Source organism: Octopus bimaculoides, chromosome 25 (assembly GCF_046866305.1).
Source record: "Octopus bimaculoides isolate indiv1 chromosome 25, ASM4686630v1, whole genome shotgun sequence".
In the NCBI taxonomy this organism is placed as follows: domain Eukaryota; kingdom Metazoa; phylum Mollusca; class Cephalopoda; order Octopoda; family Octopodidae; genus Octopus; species Octopus bimaculoides.
In genome coordinates, this window is record NC_142952.1 from 2,097,964 (window position 1) to 2,118,142 (window position 20,179).

Consider the following 20,179-nt stretch of genomic DNA (forward strand, 5'->3'; position numbering starts at 1 on the left):
TTCATTTCACAAACCAACCAACCAACCAACTGAAGCATGAAAGACTAATGTGTTTCTTTGTATTCTGGTTAACTGTAGTGCTTTTGTTATAGCCATGTGAATGACAACTCTATTCACACACGCAGCTTATATAAATTTTACTCCAGTTTCTTATACTGGAAGACACTATATCATACAACAGGTTTTGCTCTGGCATTTTCTTCTTTTTGTTTCAATCAGATCGGTCTCTCACCAACTTTTCTGAGACACAAAACTCTTTGACAGTTCCAGGATTTCCACACTCTTCAGCATCAATCTCTCACTCTGCCATTAATGCTTGTAGTTTTGCCATTTTTTTTTTCTGTTGGAAACCGAATTAAATTTTCTAAAACATTTCTGCCGACAAATCTGTGCATAAACAAGGAAGAGGTTTATGAGTAATATACAGACATACAAAACCTGTTTAAGCAATCAAATATCATTTCATATCTGACATCACAGGTATAGTCCCAGGGATTTTTTGAAGGGAGGACACAAGGTCAGAAGGAAATACAATTCCTGGAGAAAAAGGCATAATATTATTTAGAAGGGCACACTTCTTTTCTTGAGGGGGAGGGTACGTGCTCTTCAGCCACCCCCCTGTTTGAAAGTGATAAAAATCAAACATCCAGTCAACATCGTGGTGTTTGGGGTAGTCACTAGTGATGGCGACGTTTTGCCTCCAGTCATCTTCCCACACAGCCTCAGACTTAACACGTGTTTGGGGATAGTGCTGTCCTGGGTCAAGAGGGTGGCTGCTGGAAGACCCTATGTCTGGCCACAGGACTCTGCACCATGCCACACAAGCAGGAGAATCCAGTCGTGGCTGTCAGACAATTTCTGTGACCACATCGCTCTTAACTCCCCAGACTGCAACGCCCTTCGTTATTATGTGTGGGGCGCAGTTGAGGGAGAGACCAACAAAACTCCTTGCAACACCAAAGATGAACTGAAGGCAAGGATTATGGCAGCATTCACCAACTTAAACAAGGAGACCGTCCAGAAGAGTTGCAGGAGATTCTGAAGTCGTCTGGAGACTGTGGTTGAAGCTAATGGCAATTTTATTGAATAAATTTACTCTTTAGTATTTCAAGATATTTTTTATGTAACTTTGGTAAAGATATGTTAAAATAAAATGTCAGTGTTATTTCCATTTTTGCATAATTTAGACGACAATTTATTCACCGCACCCTATATATGTGTGTGAGAGAGAGTGTGTGTTTGTTTTTTACCCCACCATTGCCTGACAACCAGTGTTGGTTTGTTTACATCCCTGTAACTTAGCAGTTTGGTAAATGAGACCAATAAAATATGCATCAGACTTCCAAAATAAGTACTGAAGTCAAAGTAGTGCCCCAGCATGACCAAAGTCCAACTAAAACAAGTAAAATATGACAGATAGATTTGACTTAAAATTTTTTAAAAAACCACGACCTAAATCCTTTTTCTAGACAACAAGGATCACAAAGTACAGGAAATTTTAAAATGATTAGCTTTGATTTCAATCACGAGATTAATTTTTTGGTTTTTTTTTCGCATATTAATATGAATGCAAGGTTCAAGGATTCATTTTATTGTGACATATTTAAACGGCAATTTAATCTATGTAACGAAGCTATCAAGCAGAGCAGTTTGAAAAATTAATTCATTTCAAAAATACTTGTTATTAGAATTGACAATGCAATTGACGATGTTGACATTTCTGTCCTGGCCTAGTCTAAAGACTTACTTGAATTCAGCAAATTTAAGACCCCGTGAAAACTGTGAGATGGCAGTGAGTATGATGCACTGGAAAATTTATACATTTCTCTCAACAAATATTTCCAATTATAATTCATTAATTGAACACAACCGACATAAATACTTTCCCTCTCTTCATACGAAAAAGACAAAGATACTCACTCTGATAAAGAGAGAAACATTAAAATGTGTGATGTCAAATAAGTCCGTGTTGAATCAGCAACAACAGATAGGCAGAGCCAAGAAAATCTCATACTCCAGAGGCCATCATAATACTACCAGTAAAACAAGCAGAGAGAAGAAAGAGTACCATCTGTGAGCTACTTATTGAAACATGTTGGTGACTGAATCTTTGCCAATCGGTAGGGTGGTCTTCTTTTGGATGCAGTCTAAGGTGTCTCTTTTCTGTCTATGCATAGCAGCAACATCTTTCAGTACAACTACACTTTCACTCGACGTCTGATAATTCAGTTTTTCGTTTGACATTTAACAATTTTGCTATTCTATACTTCGCTTTCTTATTTTTTTCTTTTGCTTTATGCTTTATGTTTATGTGGTATTTGTAGTCGTTGCACCTCGTAGAAAGAACAGCCAAATCTCCCTCAACAAATAGTAAAAAAATGAAGTCACTAACCACGCCCTCTTTCTTTTCTTTGATACAACTGACTTTAATTTCATTTGTATTTGGTTATTTTTCAAATAAACCCCCCCCCCCAACAGACTAGCACCTGAGTACCACAAAAGAAGATAAACCGAGGCTTTGCAATGCTAGGACAGATTTGTACAAGTACACAGCAATGTAAATGAAAGCAAACAGACTATAAAGTGTGACAAGAATTAGAATCTACTTCCAGAAATAAAAGTAAAGGCCACTTCTATCATAGTTCAACATATAAGATGAGTGAAAGGGGGAGGGGTATTGATGATGAGGTCCAAGATCTCTACCAAAAGACTCAAGGGTGGCTATGGGGTCTACTGTAGGCCCTAATTACACAAACCTGCTTGTTAGTCATGTTCAAACCCAAATCTTCCAATTCACTGGATCCAACCTACAGCCACAGTGGTTACCTTGCTGGTCGTATCAACATCAACTCTCTTACAGCTCAATTCCTTCATCATTTCCATCAACCCTTCCAACCTGGCCCTACACTTCAACCCCATCATCTTCATCACCTGAACATCTCTATTTCTCTGGACCACACCATCCTCTCCGTGTCCGTCTTTTATCTGCTGAGCCCCTATTCTTCCTTTGACTTCACTTCTTTCCATTCCACTCATGCCAAATCTAACCATCACCTATTCCCCTACTTCTTCCTTTCTAAGCCAGAATGCTAAAGCTCAATTGTGCCACACTGTCCCCGTTCATACAACCGACTTATCTCCAAACCAGCAGACAAGAGGCAGCCACAGCCGACCTGCTCTCACACCCACACCATACTCCACCTCAACCACCACCACCCCACCTCATAGGAATGAGTGTTTATAGAATTATCAGCAAGTGGGTCAGAGTGTGGGGGGAGTCCTTACTAAACCTTTGACTAAACGGATTTACACATGCTGCAATTTTTAACAAGTCATTGGTATCTAGAACCAGCAATACAGTAATTCATTATTACATTTCTTTTTTTATATTCGTTTAAAAAGCAAATGCTACATTTCTGAATCAAAGCTAAATTTCAGCACCTCAATTACATTACATTAACTATGTTATCTTAAGAAAAGAACAAAACAAAAAATTTCTTTCAACAAAAATATATACAATATATAGTTTTTCAATGAACATATTTATGTTTGTGGAACAGGCTAACAACTGTTTATTTCCAAGTCAATTAAATACATGTTAAGATGACACACCAACAGCAGTAGTAGTCTCACTCACATCAACATCCATTCCTAAAAGTGCATAATTATCTCTTTTTTTTTTTCCAAGCAATATACAGAAAGAATTACTGAACTGATTGTAGCAACATTTTTGCCGACATCGCTTCAAAGAACTTATAGTAAAATGCTGGACTTGAAGTTTCTATTTTATTTAATTTAAGAATGAAGGCCTATATTCATGATATTCTAAGGTACAGCAAAACAATCATTACAAAATGAGCTTTTACTGTACATTATAAATATCCTTTGTAAATCACTGAACGTAAAAGATAGCGGCTTATTTGAGGACAAATGTATCTTATGTTGGAAACCTAACTTAAGGTCCACCACATTTGAAAACAATACCAAGCTACATTTATTCTTCAAGGATAGCTGAAGCCCCGCTTTCCTATTTTAAAAAAAAACCCATTCTGAAACTACATTAATGACTATTATGTCTATTAAAAACAATGAGTCATGAAAGATTTGATTAGATAAATATATCGTCTAGTATACACAACTGAGACAGTATTAAATTAAAAATAGCTGTGTGTGTGTGTGTCATAATGTATAGAAACGGTTGATAGGTCAGTTATTGTGGCATTTGCCCACAAGTAACCTCTCTGATAGAAGTACAATGTTCAAAAAATAAATAACAGAGGGAGATGAAAATTTATCCCAGTGGTGGCCAGCAAGAGACACAATTGCATTTCAGCTTTGTTGGGGCTTTTCAATAGCATGTTCTTGCAGTCAGATACAGGAGAAATTGAATAAACCATTCACTGATGTTGTGAATTGCTGCCCAGTTGAAAAAAAATCCTACATATGCAATTGAGATAGTATTAAATTAGAACAGTCATCTATACATCATACATAATGTATACATAGACATCCATTTTAAATGTACTGCATTTACTAGACTGGTAGGTTTTGTTTTCTTTCTTTTCAGTTTAATTAAAGCAATGGAAACAGTGAAACATTTACACAAGTTATTTTCTCAATGAACACAGATTAATATTTAAGGATTTCTTACATAGACATGAGGTTTCACAAAGATAGGGAAAAGTTTATTTATGCCTTTCGAAAAACATCGTCCCTGGCTACTACCACTGCCTGTCACTCAAAATGATCTTTAGTACTTTCCACTCAAACCATAAGGCACAAAGACTGAGGTCAAAATGGGCGGATCAGAGCAGTATTCTGAAAACTTCAAACCATATTACAGCCAAAACTACACTTGCTACAAAATGTGCTTTGCCAACAAGATTCCATTCTTAAATGAAAATCGAGTAAGAGTATCCAACCAAGAAAGCATTTGTCATCACAGTAGGCAAATATTCAAATGAAGAACAACTTGCTTATTATTCTTGTTAATATAGGAGAATGATTGTAAAACACTTTCGCTAATGAATTGGTAAAAGAAATCACAGCAGAATATGCAGAATTGTTACATGTCACACAGACAAAGAAAGAAGTCACACATGATTAATATATGATATGGAAATATTTTTTTTTTTCCTAATACAATACAATTATTTTTAAAAATACAGTAATGGTATAAAAACTGGTTGTATTTACATGGGGCAGTTGCTTTCCTAGAAAATTATTTTAATGTAAACTCCAATGGAACATCTTTATGAGGAATTGATCTGAAACGAAACAACAGCAATAATAAAAATAAGCAGGCAAAATATTTGTCTCAAAGCTGTGAGATAATGGCAGACTAATCCATGACAATGTGAATAAATAAACATTATGTGTGACAGAGTAATCTGAATGCTAAAAGGGTTTAAGACTAGCAGAAGACCTAAACAAGGGAGACTTTCAGTATTTGGATGGCAGCCTGTCAGCAATCTGTAGCCACACTTGATTATCAGCAGCTGCAGAGTTTGTTCTGAACTGAAGATGACCCCAGAGTGGCAATGTTAAGTCAATGATTTAAAAAGAACAATCATTGTTTAACAAAAACATTTAATATACTTTGGTTGCATAACAAAATACGTTGTCCCTACAGGTCATTTATATTTACATACCTGAGTAACCCTATGATCAAAGCAGTCTAGCCATGACCTACCTAGCATATTTTCAAACAGAGCATCTAAATTGTTTTCCTTTCTTTTTATTTTTTGTTTAAGACGATAGAGTCCAGCTCGAGGAGAATCTGACTGCTCTTTCTAGCAGGTTGAGCAAATCGTGCATTGTTGGCAACAGATTTGAGTAAATCATTAAGGTTAATCACCGTAGAGCCACTGCAATTGCCACTGCAATGAGATAATTGCCTGAACCGATTCAGGTCAGGCAATCAGCTTAATTTTTTTTTTTTTGCAAATATTTGTTTGATAAGCAATTGTGGCTGGAAAACTTGGGCAACCAGTCAATGTATGAAATGAAAGGAGAGAACAGAGGAGAAATTCTATTTGAAAAAAACATCTCTCTAGCGTGAAACATCTGCAACAGCTTATCTTTTTACTTGTCTCAGTCATCATTAGACTGCGGCCATGCTGGGGCACCACCTTCAAGGTGTTTAGTCAAACAAATCAACACCAGTACTTATTCTAACAGTTTCTAAGGCTGAACTAGTAAGTTACAAGGACATAAACAAACCAACACCAGATGTCAAGCAGTGGAATGGAGGGAAACACACACATACACACATATATATATATATATACTAATAGGCTTCTTTCAGTTTCAGTCTACCAAATTCTCTCACAAGGTATTGGCTAACTCAGGGCTACTGTAGAACACACACTCCCAAAGTGCCACACAGTGGGAATTGAACCTGAAACCATGTAGTTGTAAAGCAAGCTTCTTAACCACACAGCCAAGACTTCCAGTAGACCAAAATGGAAGAGTATAACAGAGCCGTGGGCAATGTATTTGAGGGAATAGTCCAGTTACTAAGCACTTAACTTAGCTGAAGCTCTGATTGTGTAATCTTATCAGCAGGACTGAAGCAGGTAGATTTAACATTCTTAGCAAGAGTGTAGGGAGACAGAAACGACTGTGGATGTTAAAGCACACTCTAATAATGCATTTTGCAAGTTGTTATAAACAGGATATTTTGAAAAGAAACTGTAGCTAAGCTGATACCGTTCTCTATCCACTTCAATTCCACTGACAAATTCAAATTTTTAAGGGAGCTCCAAGCTCCTCTTTGCACTCAGAGGTTTCAATCAGTAGTTATCACTCGGTGCTGTTTGTATTACAAATCATAAGTGGGAGTGCGAGGTTTAGGTTTTCCCCATTTAGTTAAATGAATTAGATGTGCTTTCATAGTGTAGCTCAGGTTTCAAAGTTGAAATCTCCAATGACTTTTGTTTAAACATAATTGAAATGCTCTCTGTGATTTTGCAGTAGATAATTCTTTCATGGAACAGTGGATCTCAAAGCACATGAATTATAGCATTTACATACTGGTTTGAAAACCCTTTTTCAAAGGCTTCCCATGGAACACAAACCCACAAAAAGGGTTTTCAATTCAATGTTTACACAATGTTACTCATAGCTTTATGTGCTTCGAGATCCACTGTTCCAAAAAGGAAGTATTTCACCCTCTCTTGAAAGTTAATAAATTCTTAAGATGTCTACAGTAGATAGTTTATAATATTGTACACATTTTAATGAAGCACATGTAGCTTTTTCATGCCTATCCTAGAGTGAAAGTGAATGTTGCCGGCATTCATCAGGTTATTTCCGGTTTTGAAACTGACAATTCTGAAACAAGTTTGAACTGAATAAAAATAGAGGCATGAGCTGAGGTTAATAAATGTGTAATCACCACAACAACGGATTATAGAGCAAACTCTTTAGTTATCTCAAAGTACCAGGAATATATATATATAGTTGATTCTCTAGCCAAGGCAAAGGGTACATATTTGGTTGAGATATGAACTGGACTGACTTCAGAAAGGATTCCATATTCAATCTCCCAGCAAAGGTAAGGACAGTATATATTTAGTTGAGATATGAAGTGAACAGACCCCAGAAGGCTGGCTGCAGTTAATGGTGACCCTCACCCCTTAATGTAGTTCACTATTTGCATGTAAAAAGTTTAATTTTCTGAGTAGGAAGGCAGCAAGGTAGCAGAATCGTTAGCGTACAAGACAAAATGCCTCGCAGCATTTTTTCCAGTTTTTTCTGAGTTCAAATTCTGCTGAGGTGGACTTTGCCTTTCATTCTTTCAGGGTTGAGAAAATAAGCATCAGTTGAGCACAGAAGTCAATGTAATCAACAAAACCCTCCTCCAAAAGTTCAGGCCTTATACCTATAGTAAAAACGTCTTATGAGCAGGAAAGCAACATCTGTCACTAGTTGATGGGTGCAAACTATAGGTTTCAGATCAATGTTTTTCCCTTTAATTGTTGGTATAGGTTGCACAAAACCCTCCCGTTTTGGTGAAAAGAAAATTCTTTCTATGTGTAAAGAGCAGACCATATGATGCATGTGTGTCTGAAGTGTGATGTTACATGATAATTAAATATGGACACTGAATGTGAAGTATTTGAGAAGGCTGGAAAGAAACGAAGTGAATATGTTCTGCTGAATGTGTAAAAATTAATGTGTATGAACAACAGAATGAATGAGCTGTGAGAAGCCACAGTTCATGTGGACATGAGGCATATGAAGGATGACAAAAAAAGTGCCAAGTAATTAAGGTGAAATACAACTGCAAAAGAGGATAATCTCAGGATGCTGAACCCCACGAAGGAGATAACAATGAGTTGAAAGAAGTAGCGAGACACTGTGCTAGAGAAGCTCTGCCCAACCAATACAAACATAGGAACCTAGCAGTGAGGTGAAGACAACGAGTGCGGCCAAGCTACAGAAGTTAATAATAGAGAAGACTTACAAGACAACTTCCATATCTTCACTGCCACAACCAGATTGTGACATCTCCATTGAAGTTAGAATACTTTTGTACAAGTCTGTTGTTGTCTTTGTGACTGTCTTGTTTATAATGGGGTGTTACTCAAAATCAAAAATGCTGTCCACTAGTCAATGATTAATCCCTAGATAATACACATTTCCTCTCCAGCACAAACAGAAGCATTGGCAGAAAGCCAATTCTTTATTCTTCACCAAATGAAAATTAATACTTATAAAGAGATTTTAATTTTTACTTCTTATTGGGTGGAAGCGTGTGGCCTAGTGGCTAGGGTTTTGCACTTATGGCTACAAAATCATGGTTTTTAATTCCCAGACTGGCAGTGCATTGGGTCCTTGAGCAAAACACTTCATTTTATGTTGCTTCAATTCACTCAACCATAAATAACCCTGTAATGGAATGGAAATTTGTTCAAGGGGATGCCATCATTTGAAAGCTGCAATGCGAAAAAGCGCATTGGGATCAGCAGTGTACAACAACATCTGATAGCCTGGTTGATACAGTGATTAGGGAAATTAAAGTGAAAATTCCAAAAATAGAAGCTTTACCTAGAATTGAGAGGCCTTAAGGTAAACTTAGTGAAGATGAAAATTTTAATACGTAGGAAAGAAGACAGTCCTGGTATCTCCAGGAAAGTCATGGATACACAAGAGGTGTTAGTGGAATCACAAGTAGACTAACAGAGTTTCATTTGTGTCTGAGTGGACACCTCATCACGATTTTTATATCTTTCCAGTTCCAACCCGTTCACTCCCACCCTCTCTTCTAAAATGTGAATTGCTATGTAACTCTTCTGCAGCAAGAAACCTGCTCTGCTCTGGCCCCATCTCTCATACTTCAGCCCCTCGCTTGCTAGCCTAAATCCACTTCCCTCAGGGTTCATTGTCTTGCAAACTACATGATGACCTCATTAGTGCTGGTGCCATGACAAAAGCAACCAATACACGTTGTAAAGTGGTTGGCGTTAGGAAGGGTATCCAGCCATAAAAACCATGCCAAAGCAGACATTGAAGTATGATGTAATCCTTGGACTTGTCGGATCTTGCCAAACCATCTAACCCATTCCAATATGGAACATGGACGTTAAATAATGATGACGAAAATGATAATCAAAACCACGACCCAGATGTTACGATATGAACAGGACTTATAAGGGGGGAGGTTCAGCTGATACATTAGTCTGGGCCCGGAGCGCCAAGAACGGGTTAGTAACTATTTGTGGGGCCCCTCCCAAACAAAAACAAAAAAAGACCACACCCCTTTAAGTTTCCAGAGAATTCCTGCCTTCCGGGGCTCGAAAACAAGTCTTGTTCCGCCTTACTGGAGAAATCCTGCAGTCTTTAAACGAGGAAGAAGTTGCAAAGGAATGTAATATGACTGACGGGGGCGGGGAGAAATAAGGACCTAAATATGAACGGAAAGGAAGTTGCTGAGGAACGAGATAAGAGTGACGGATAGAGGAAATTTGTTCAACGAGAATATGAAATATACTACAGGACTAACAAATAAGTTCACAAAGCAGTAAACCATTAAAATAATAATAATAATAATAATAATACGTAAGAGGAAGCATGAAGACTAGTTCAACAGAGGGGAAGATTGGGAGGTGAGATGGAAAAGCATCTCATTTAAGTGAATTGGATGCGTTCTTGGAGAATTATTTAACTTTCGATGCCAAAATCCCAAATGACCTTTGTGAAATGAATTTGAAATGGTTTAAATAATTCTACAGTGTATAATTAATGACCCTAAACGTTTTAATGAACCACATTTAGCTTCTTGCTACCTATCCTATAGTGAAAGTGAACATTGCTGGCAGTCGTCGGAGGTCACTTCCGGTTTTGAAACTGACACTTCTGAAAGAAGGCCGAACTGGACAAAGTAGAAGTATGAGCCGAGGTTAATAATTATGTAATCACTTGCAATAGATTACGGTGGAAACTGAACAGTTATCTTATTTCAAGTATGAGGTTACATACCGACAATCTTCCAGCCAAAACAAAGGGTTGATCGAGGAAGACCTCGAAAGGGACTCCACACTGGCTGTGTGTTAATAATGTTTAACCGCCACTAGACATGACAATAATATAAAGTCTAAGCATTGTTGCTATGTCAATTGAGTAGAGAGCCATTTTGAACAAGGAGAGGTTTTAGAATAAAGAGATCCATCTATCGACATATACCTAAATGTATATATAGATCCATTCATGTCTAGTTACGAACTATTTAGCAATTGAAGAAATATCAAGTTATATATTATTGTCTGCAGTAGCTTATGAATCCGATGCTATCATCCATGTCAAGTAACTTGTTAAAGCTTCAGGTGAATGGAGAAACGTGAAACCCGTCAACATCAAAAAGGAAACAAAAAAAAAAATAATCACCGTTGTTAGTAGATATAAAAAGGCAATCACTAAACGACGGTGACATATCGGTGATTATGTCTTCATTACTCAGGGTGGATAACGTAATAAGTTACTCACATACACACACACATATATATATAATACTTTCTCTTTTACATGTGTATATAAATGCGTATGTCTGTATTAAAATCTGTGTCATTAGTGTTTGAGCCACACACACATATATATATATATATATATATATATGTGTGTGTGTGTGTGTGTGTGTGTGTGCACACGCATAACTATCATATGAGTGTATATATATATATATATATATATATATATATATATATATATATATATATACATGTGTGTTAATAGTGTGTATATATACAGTATGTGTGCGTGTGTTAGTAGTGTATAGTGTGTGTGTGTATGATTATGACTGTTTTACGTATATGTATGTGTGTGCGTGTATATATATGTATATATGTGTATGTATATATATATATATATATATATATATATATATATATATATATCTATATATGTATGTGTATATATATATGTATGTGTATATATATATATATATATATATATATAGCAGGTACACGTCCAGTAACATCCACATATGTGGTGCACGAGGCGATCTATATACACTGAAAGTGTAATCGGGAGGATAGCAAAATTTTATAAAACAAGAACTAGATCAATACATTAAAAAAAAAAAGCAATAACTACAAAAACAACAACCAACGGTGGCCAAGAAAGACAAGAGACAGAGACACAGAGAGACACAGATTGCAATTTACGCTGCAAACATAGAGAGGAGGGGGAGGCCATTGGTTAAAGAAAACATGAAAGTTGAATAAGAATTAAGTATCAGCAGCGAACCTGTATGTAATATTCCGCAGGATATCTGGACATGTTGAATAAAGTGTTGATCGGCTGGAGCAGGCATTCCATAGAAGTGAAGTTATGAGGCGGGAAAGAGTCCAAAAAAAAAAACAATGTGAAAGCTTCGACAAAATGGCGAGTAAGAGAGAAGAGAGGAACAGGACAGTGGCGAGATTAACGTCGGGATTCTCGTCGTTACGACGATAGAGAGGCAGAGAGAGAGGGAGGGGGAGGAAGTCACGCTTGTGAGTTTTTTTTTGTTTTTTGTTTTTTTGGTGAGGGAGAATGGGAGAGAAAGAGAGAAGAAAAGAAAAAGAGTAAAATATGAAAGGGGAAAGAAAGGGAGATAGCGTGTGTGTCTCTATGTACGTATGTGAGAGAGAGAGAGAGAGAGTGTGTGTGTCTCTATGTATGTATGTGAGAGAGTGAGAGAGAGAGAGAGTGTGTGTGTCTCTATGTATGTATGTGAGAGAGAGAGAAAAGATATAAGGAAGTATGAGGAAGACTATTCTATCTACCTTTCTATCTGTCTATACACTCACACACATATATATATATATATATGTGTGTGTGCGTATGTGCATTCGCGTGTGTGTGAGTGTAACCTATGCAGTGGATATTATATTATTTATATAGGAAGTGCGTTTGGTTAGGGAGGAAAACTTAATACGTAATGCAGACTATTCATAACTTTTCTAATTGGTTGAAAATACTATAGTAGTTGCTTAAGGGAAAAGAGTTTCATTCCGAGACAGTTATGTATATATTCATGTGTGTGTGTGTGTGTGTCTATGTAAGTAATCACCATTATGATTTAACGTCCATTGTCTATGCTGGCATGGGTCGGATGGTTCGACAGAAACCTCCAAACTAAAGGACTATGATGAGCTGAGGAACTCCAATTTTCTTCGGTATTGTTTCTATGGCTAGATGCCCTTCCTGGCGCCAATCCCTTTACAAAGTATTCTGGGTGCTTTTTCGCAGCACCAAGTAACTTACAAGACAAACCCCTTTAACTCAGTGGGTGTGTAGAATTGAGGGAGGTGGCTTTATGCCAGGAATTGAGGGGTTGAAGTAGGATAGAGGGGTCAGGAAACAGGTGTCTTACAGCTGAGGAGATATTTGGATACCCCAACTGGAAAGCAAGAGATACGATAGTGGTGATGAGGTGTCAGGTTGTACCCTCAAGTTAAATGAGGGTTAGTATAAGAGAGAATTTTTAGGGGGTATTATTTTACATCTTTCTTTAAAGCACAAACACTAAGCTTTTTTATTGAAAAGAAACAAGAAGACTGTAGTGAATCCACCTTTTTATCCTGTGGTTGCCTTGCTTAAGATGGGCAGCAGCTGATCAGTTGAGTAAGAATGGCGACAAAACTTGGAATCCATAACTGTTGCCTCTCATTTTGTAAGAAGATACTTCATCTTTGTTCCAGAAAGCTACAGCGTCCTTTCAATGTTGAGAAAGAAAAAAGGAGTAAAAAAAATAAGGACCGTGTGTGGCCATAAATCTGTAGCATAGCTGGAAGGAGCATAAAGGTGGCCCACCCTGAATAATACTTTTATGGGAGCAGCACTTTTAGGTCTGCTGTATAAGCCTGTATAAGGGGTGGGGATTGCAAGCTCAAGTGCCCCAGGTTACACATACTCTAGCTATACCACAGCCATACAGTAAGACTTTCCTGTAGTCAGGTCTTCTTTCCTACTTAGTAAAAAATTTGTCTCTGCTAAGTTTATAACAAAGTTACAAGCACACGTTTTTATCTAACATTTCAATATAAAAGTAGAATCTATTTTATCATATTGCATTTCTATTTGATGGATTGATGCTTATTTTAGGAGTAAATACTTTCATGGTTGAATGTTCTTCCTCACCCACACAACCATGAAACAGCAATTGTACTAAATTTCATGGTTGAGTGGAGAACAGAGGCAAATAAAGTAACAGCCCCAGTTGTGAATACGCTACAGTGGTGACAGTACACTCTCTTGAACTTTGCTTTCTACGTGATGCTTGTTTCAGTCACAGGACTGCAGCCATACTGGAGCAACACTTTCAAGGGTTTTGTCAAGCAAACCAACCCCAGCAATTATTGTTTTTAGTGATTAAGGTAAACCCTCTGAAAACACAGCCATAACACTGTACACGGGAGTTTTGTAAGCAACTGGGATAAAAAAAACAACAACAAAAATTGTTGCAACCATAACAATGAATATCATGTCATCTTATATTCTATATTATGATATTTTTCTATGACAATACTATTTTACTATATAAAAAAAATTAGGCTGCAGAGTAATTAAAATGAATTTTGAATAAATATTATTGTATCCTGTGTAGGTGCGTAGCTTAGTGGTTACGGGTGTTGGTTCGTGACCGTCAGATTGTGGTTTCGATTCTTGGATCGAGTGACGCATTGTGTTCTTGATCCAAACACTTCATTTCACGCTGCTGTAGTTCATTCAGGTAGCAAAAATAAGTATTATGGTGCAATTGCGACAGACCTGGCAAACTGGCGAGGAATGGTGAACCTGCCTAAAAAAAGAAAAGAAAAAAAGACAAATAGAAGGGAACTTCTGGACTGACAGTCCATAGAGCTACTGTGGTGTTGAGTAAAAGAAAGCTAAAAATAAATGTATTCTGGTTTTCGAGCTGAACGTTCGACTCCAAAAAATTTAGTGCGAAAACTAGTTTATAAATGGCACAAGGGAAATAACTCTAGAGTATAACTAGAGCGAATGTATATATATTTTTACGTCAGATTCCAAAATTCTAATCGCTCTGATAATGGGTAATATTTCCATCGAAAAGATCGATTCGATTCTTATATGAATGGACACGGAAATTTCCCATGGCCGTTGTATTATATTATCTCTTTTCTAGAGCGGTGTTATTCATTGGTTGCCAAGCTTTGGAACAAACACAAAAACATACATACATACATAAACGAGAGGTTGTTCAACATTTCCAGGCTTTAGGGGTATCGTGAAAAGCCTGCTTGGAGGCCCAACCTTCCGAGTTCTTTTACAGGGCGTAGAAAAAAATGAAGGACCGCTGCAATAAGTGTGTGAATCTGAGAAGGGAATATGTTGAATAAAATCATAATTAACTGATCCTCCTGTATTTTCTTTTACCCAAAGCTAGGAACTTTTCAGCACTCCTTCGTATACACACACACACATGAGGGAGCACTGAAAAGTTCCTGACTTTAAGGGTGTTGCAAAAGGCCTGGTTGGAAGCCCAACCTTCCGAGTTCTTTTACAGGGCATAGAAAAACTGAAGGGCTGCTTCGATAAGGGTGTGAATCTGGAAGGGGAATATGTCGAATAAAATCATAATTCACTGATCCTCTGGTAATTTCTTTTACCCCAAACCAGGAACTTTTCAGCACTCTCTCATGTGTATATATATATATATATATATATATATATATATATAGACGACAGAGGCTTCCACACATTTTCCACTTACTTCATGCACTCACAAGGCATTAATAGGCTTTAGCAGAAAGCTCTTGCCCAAGGTGTCACACAGTGGAACTGAACCTGAAACTAATTAGTGGTTATGAAGCAAACTTCTCAACCACACAAGCATGTCTGCACTTTGTTAATAATTTTAAAAGGTGCCTGTATATGATGGGCTTCTGTACAGTTTCCATTGATTTATTCAAAAGTCAGTGGACTATAACAGAAGACACTTTCCAAGGCACCGTGCAATGAGAATGAAGTCAAAATCCTGTGGTTGTAAACTTCTTCGGCGCACAATTTCGCCTCTGTCTCTTCTACATTTTTCAATGATTGGAGGTTTGTTAGCGAAAAATGAGATCAAAATACAATAATACTTCGCTATGGAAAAAAATAAAAAAGCAAAAAAACAAAATGCTACTAGTCATTGCACAAAAATAAAATTCTTCCATTGACTGTCGTCATCCAAACTAAAACAGCTCTATTAAAAATAATAAACATAGAGAATTAAATTAAAACTAATTATGCACTAAGGAGAAATCATCATTAAGAATTTAATTAGAAGCACATATGCACAAGTTATTGAAAATAATTGTATCATAAGTAATTGTAATCAGATTTTTCATACTTTGCAAATATGATACATTAACACTAACTTAACTATTGTTTTTTCATACAGGTGGTGTCTCTGAGTAAGCAACCTACACTAAATTTTAATACTTAGTTGTGTAACATATTGCACTTGTTCTTAATGGTTCTCATTATTAATAATGCAAGTGTAGTGAAATTTATTTGCTGAGGAGGACTAAGTGTATTGAAACATGTCTTTAGTTATCTTCCATACTTGTCAAAATAATTAAAACATCAGTCAGTAACTTAGTATTATCGTTTCAATACTGTGTATATATTTCTAAGATTCTTGGTAACCAAAGACAATTTGTTAGCTTGTACCATGCTGTTGTTGATTGTTTTAGGTGCCTATGCAGTCGTGAGCAGACATAAGCACTCTTTGTTGTCTCAATCTTGATTCAGAATGTGACAGGAGAAGATAAAGTGAAAGCTGCACCAGGACAAAGCTGGTACTTTCTTTATTGATGTCAGGGCAAGAAGTCTCATCCAACCTTTGCCAGAAGGGCAAAGCTAACATAAAAATGACTGATGATTCGCTCAAGTTTTTTATAAAATTTTTGGTGTCATATTTCATATGATTTAAAGAAAACCAAACAATGTGCTGGATGATTTTATAGCTCTTTTTCTTGCCAGTCAGTTGTGTTCATGACACAGCAAGCTGGTTGAAATATGTGAGATTTAGTTATTAGGTCGAACAACTCGGAAACCTTGAAAGGAAAAACTCTTACAATTAAGTTGCGTCTGTCAATGTACAACTGTCCTGGGAAAAAGCTCTGCTTACATCTTGATTCATTTAGCATTGCAAGTAAAAGTGATGAAGGGATTAAGACATCCATAAGTCACAGCATCCTTTGTCCTCTCCAGCATATATCTTAAGCTTCCTATAAAACTAGATGGGAGAGTTCAAAGCTATTCAAACTCTGTCTCAGCAACATTATTGCTAATGCCATCTAATAAATGCATGTACAATTCTGAATGTAGTTCTTTTCCATATGTTTTTATGTAACACAACTTCAATACATCTTATGCTTGTCTCTTGTTGCAAGACATTCTTTGTTCTCAGATATTGTCTATTTCCGTTCCTCATTATACGTTTCTTACAGTTCATACATATTAAAAAAACAGCATCCAATTACATCACCGGTATTACATTCCACTTTTTGCTGACTCTAATTAGTTTAATCTCTGCTAATTCTTAACACCCATTCTTTAACTGTTTAAATGGACTATTGTTTCCCCAAACATTCATTATAAAAATTAATAATTTCTTACATTTCACTTGCTCCTTTAGAATGTCCTTAATTGCCAAATATAATACATTATATATTTAACCCTAATCCCTTTTTATCCTCACACCTTATCTACTCCTCCACTTATAAAAATTTAGCATCTTACTGCATAATTAGTATCATATTTTATTTCTGCTAATTCTAGACTCTTATTCTTAATTAATTTTTAAATTTTTAAACATAATACATTATATATTTAGCTCTAATCATTTTAACCCTCGGTCTCCTTCAGTGCACAGGACCACTACCTTAAAGAATATCTGTATTAGCAGTTATCTTTATTACTTGGTGAACATATTGGCGAATTGGTATAAATCTCACTGAAAGATCAGTCCTTGAGTGTAAACCTGACTGAAAGACTATCTTCATATATCACTAGCAATGCTTCACTCGGGAAGCATCATCACCATAATTTAATGTCCATTTTCCATGCTGGTATGGGTAGGATGGTTTGACAGGAGCTGGCAAGCCGAAGGGCTGCACCAGGCTCCAGTTATCTGTTTCGGCACAGTTTCTACAGCTGGATGCTCTTTTCAATGCCGACTACTTTACTGAGTGTACTGGGTACTTTTTATGTGGTACCAACATGGGTGCATTTTTATGAGGTGCTGGTACAGGTGCTTTTTATGTGATGTTGGCACAGGACATTTTTAGAATTGATTTACTTATTGGAAGATGTTGCATGAGCATTATTAATGATAACTAATCAACAAACTTTATTAATCCTCTCAGATATATAATATGGCACTTTGTTTAGCTTTAATCCTTAGTTATTTTGAAAACTTAAATCATAAAATATATAACCCTCAGTCCATAAAATTACAGGTCTTATACCAAAATTTGAAACTATTCTTATTATTTACTATTATTTAAATCCAATTTATTGTGAAATCATTATCAAATCTTTAAGGGTGGCACAGATGGTAACACATTGAACGGTCATTAGTTTTGCATATTATTCCACCATTGATCTGCAGGAAATATTTACTGTATTCAGTTCAGTTGACTACAGCTGCTCCAATCTGTGTAAGTATGTGTGGAGGTACAAAATATATTACACAATAGAAATTTATATTGGGTCAAGAGGTCACTAACTGACCAGACTGCATCAAAAACTAAGTAGTGTAGTGGGCAGAGACAATGACAACAACAAGACTTTTCACTTAGTATATAGGATTTTCCTGTAGAATATATATTTTCCTCTTACGTTCCATGAGCAGTCCTAGTTTAACATACAAAACATTGGTTTGATACTTCATTGCTAGAAGTAGACGAAACATAAACTCCTTAACATTCCAGTCATGTGACAGAAATATTACACCATCAGGTCATTTCCACCGTTATTTCAAGTCCACTTAAGGCATGGATTATAGCACTTGTGTACACGTCTTTTACATATATCTGTCTGTTGCTGTGACACGACATGCACAAGGACCAATGGTGAAAACATATTGGCCAACACCGACAACAGTCCTTCATCCTCATCTACCAGTCCTTCACCTGTCAACTTGCTGCAGTCCTTTCAGAGATGCTTTTCAGCACTCCTTGCACCATAACCATTTCCTTTACTTCACAACCATCCACTTTCCCTGAAGGAGTTCACCACAAAGGAACTATTGTAGGATGTAGTAGTCCCATCTACCAAATTCCATTCACAAAGTTTTGCTCAACTCAAGGCTTTGACAGAAGGCAGCTGATGAAGATGCTTGCATATTGGAATCAAATCCAGAACCATGTGGTCGGGAACTGAACTTCTCAATCAATCTGTACACATTCTTGCATGACTAATCCATTCGTTGGTTGCTTATGCCCTTGCTAGGTATTCCCATGCTTTGAAGCAGCAATATACAATAACAAAACTTCTAAAATAACAAGCAATATTGTAGTCACTACAATATAATACCTAAATTCATAATTTAAATCTGAGCTTTTAGAAAGCTGTTACTTTATCAATTACTTAGGCCCATTGCTCCCAATGAAGTGCAGGCCATTGACAGCTTTTCTCCACTGCTCTGGGCTCTGGGCTTTTAGATTAGAAGTGACCTTCCTTTCCTAGCTTGTTGGTTTTGAAATGGCCTCGGTGCTTCTGGCCCATTTTTACCTCTGGGAAGAGGTAGTCCTTATTAGTCTGGTCGCTGTCCTTAGTCATGTCCAGCATGGGAATACCTACCAGGAGCTTATGCTCTGCTGGCATAGCTCCACGGTCATTGAGGGTTGAGGGACACAAGCTACCATGCGACAGCAAGGAACAAACTATGTGGTGGGCTGCTTCATCAACGCCAATTAAAAATGCACAGCACAGCAACGATTCTGCCAGCTCACCATTTTGTCTGTTGTGTATATCACTTGCTTGTAGTCAAAGGTCTTAAAAGAGTCACCTAGAGATAAAAAGAAATAAAACATAATGAAATATAATGGAAACTCAAAGTTTGATATTTTTAATGTAGCCAAGGCAACAGAATGCAATGTATCCAAAAGATGGCTGGAACCTGCAAAGATATAAAAACTGGTCGTTGAGTCATTTGCACAACTGATGGTAGCCATTTGCACAATATCATTGACTTTATGATTATAATCTGAGCTTCCACTACACTTACGTTTTATGTTATTTTATATAAATGGTTATTTGTGTGTGCAAGGTTATGTTTGTATGCATGAAATGTGTACAGTGCTTTCAACAACCGAGGAGTTGCAGGGACTTCAATTTTGACTTTTTTTTGCAGATTCGTATGGCCCGTAGCTGAAAAGTGGGGGGAGGGGTTGTGTCGGAAAAAAATTTTTAAGGGTGGTTCTTTGGGGGGGGGGAGTCTTGCCGAATTGGTGATTAAATAAATGGAGATATTTAATTAAAATAATGTGTGTGTGTGTATATATATATATATATAAAGATTACAGTTACATTAAACACACCACACACACGTGTGTGTGCTTGTCAGCATTTTCCATTTCTTATACTGACTTTTTACTCTACTCGATTCCTTTTTCTCTCCATCTTTTATCCTTGTTCCCTTCCTCTGCTATTTGAAAACCATCAGATTCTCACA

The 20,179-nt window shown here is 36.8% G+C and overlaps 1 protein-coding gene across 5 annotated transcripts in view; it reads right to left on the reverse strand.

The window, feature by feature from the left end:
* The window catches only part of LOC106883394 (serine/threonine-protein phosphatase 6 regulatory subunit 3), a 55,783-nt gene extending 43,509 nt beyond the window's left edge, over window positions 1–12,274 (reverse strand). For all 5 annotated transcript variants that reach the window (XM_089341816.1, XM_014934387.3, XM_014934388.3 and 2 more), the window contains exons 1-2: window positions 11,749–12,274; window positions 5,197–5,267 (exon numbers count right to left, since the gene is read on the reverse strand). The gene's annotated coding sequence lies outside the window, so the exon portion shown is untranslated. The remainder of the gene's footprint in view (window positions 1–5,196; window positions 5,268–11,748) is intronic.
* Window positions 12,275–20,179: the final 7,905 nt, after the last annotated feature.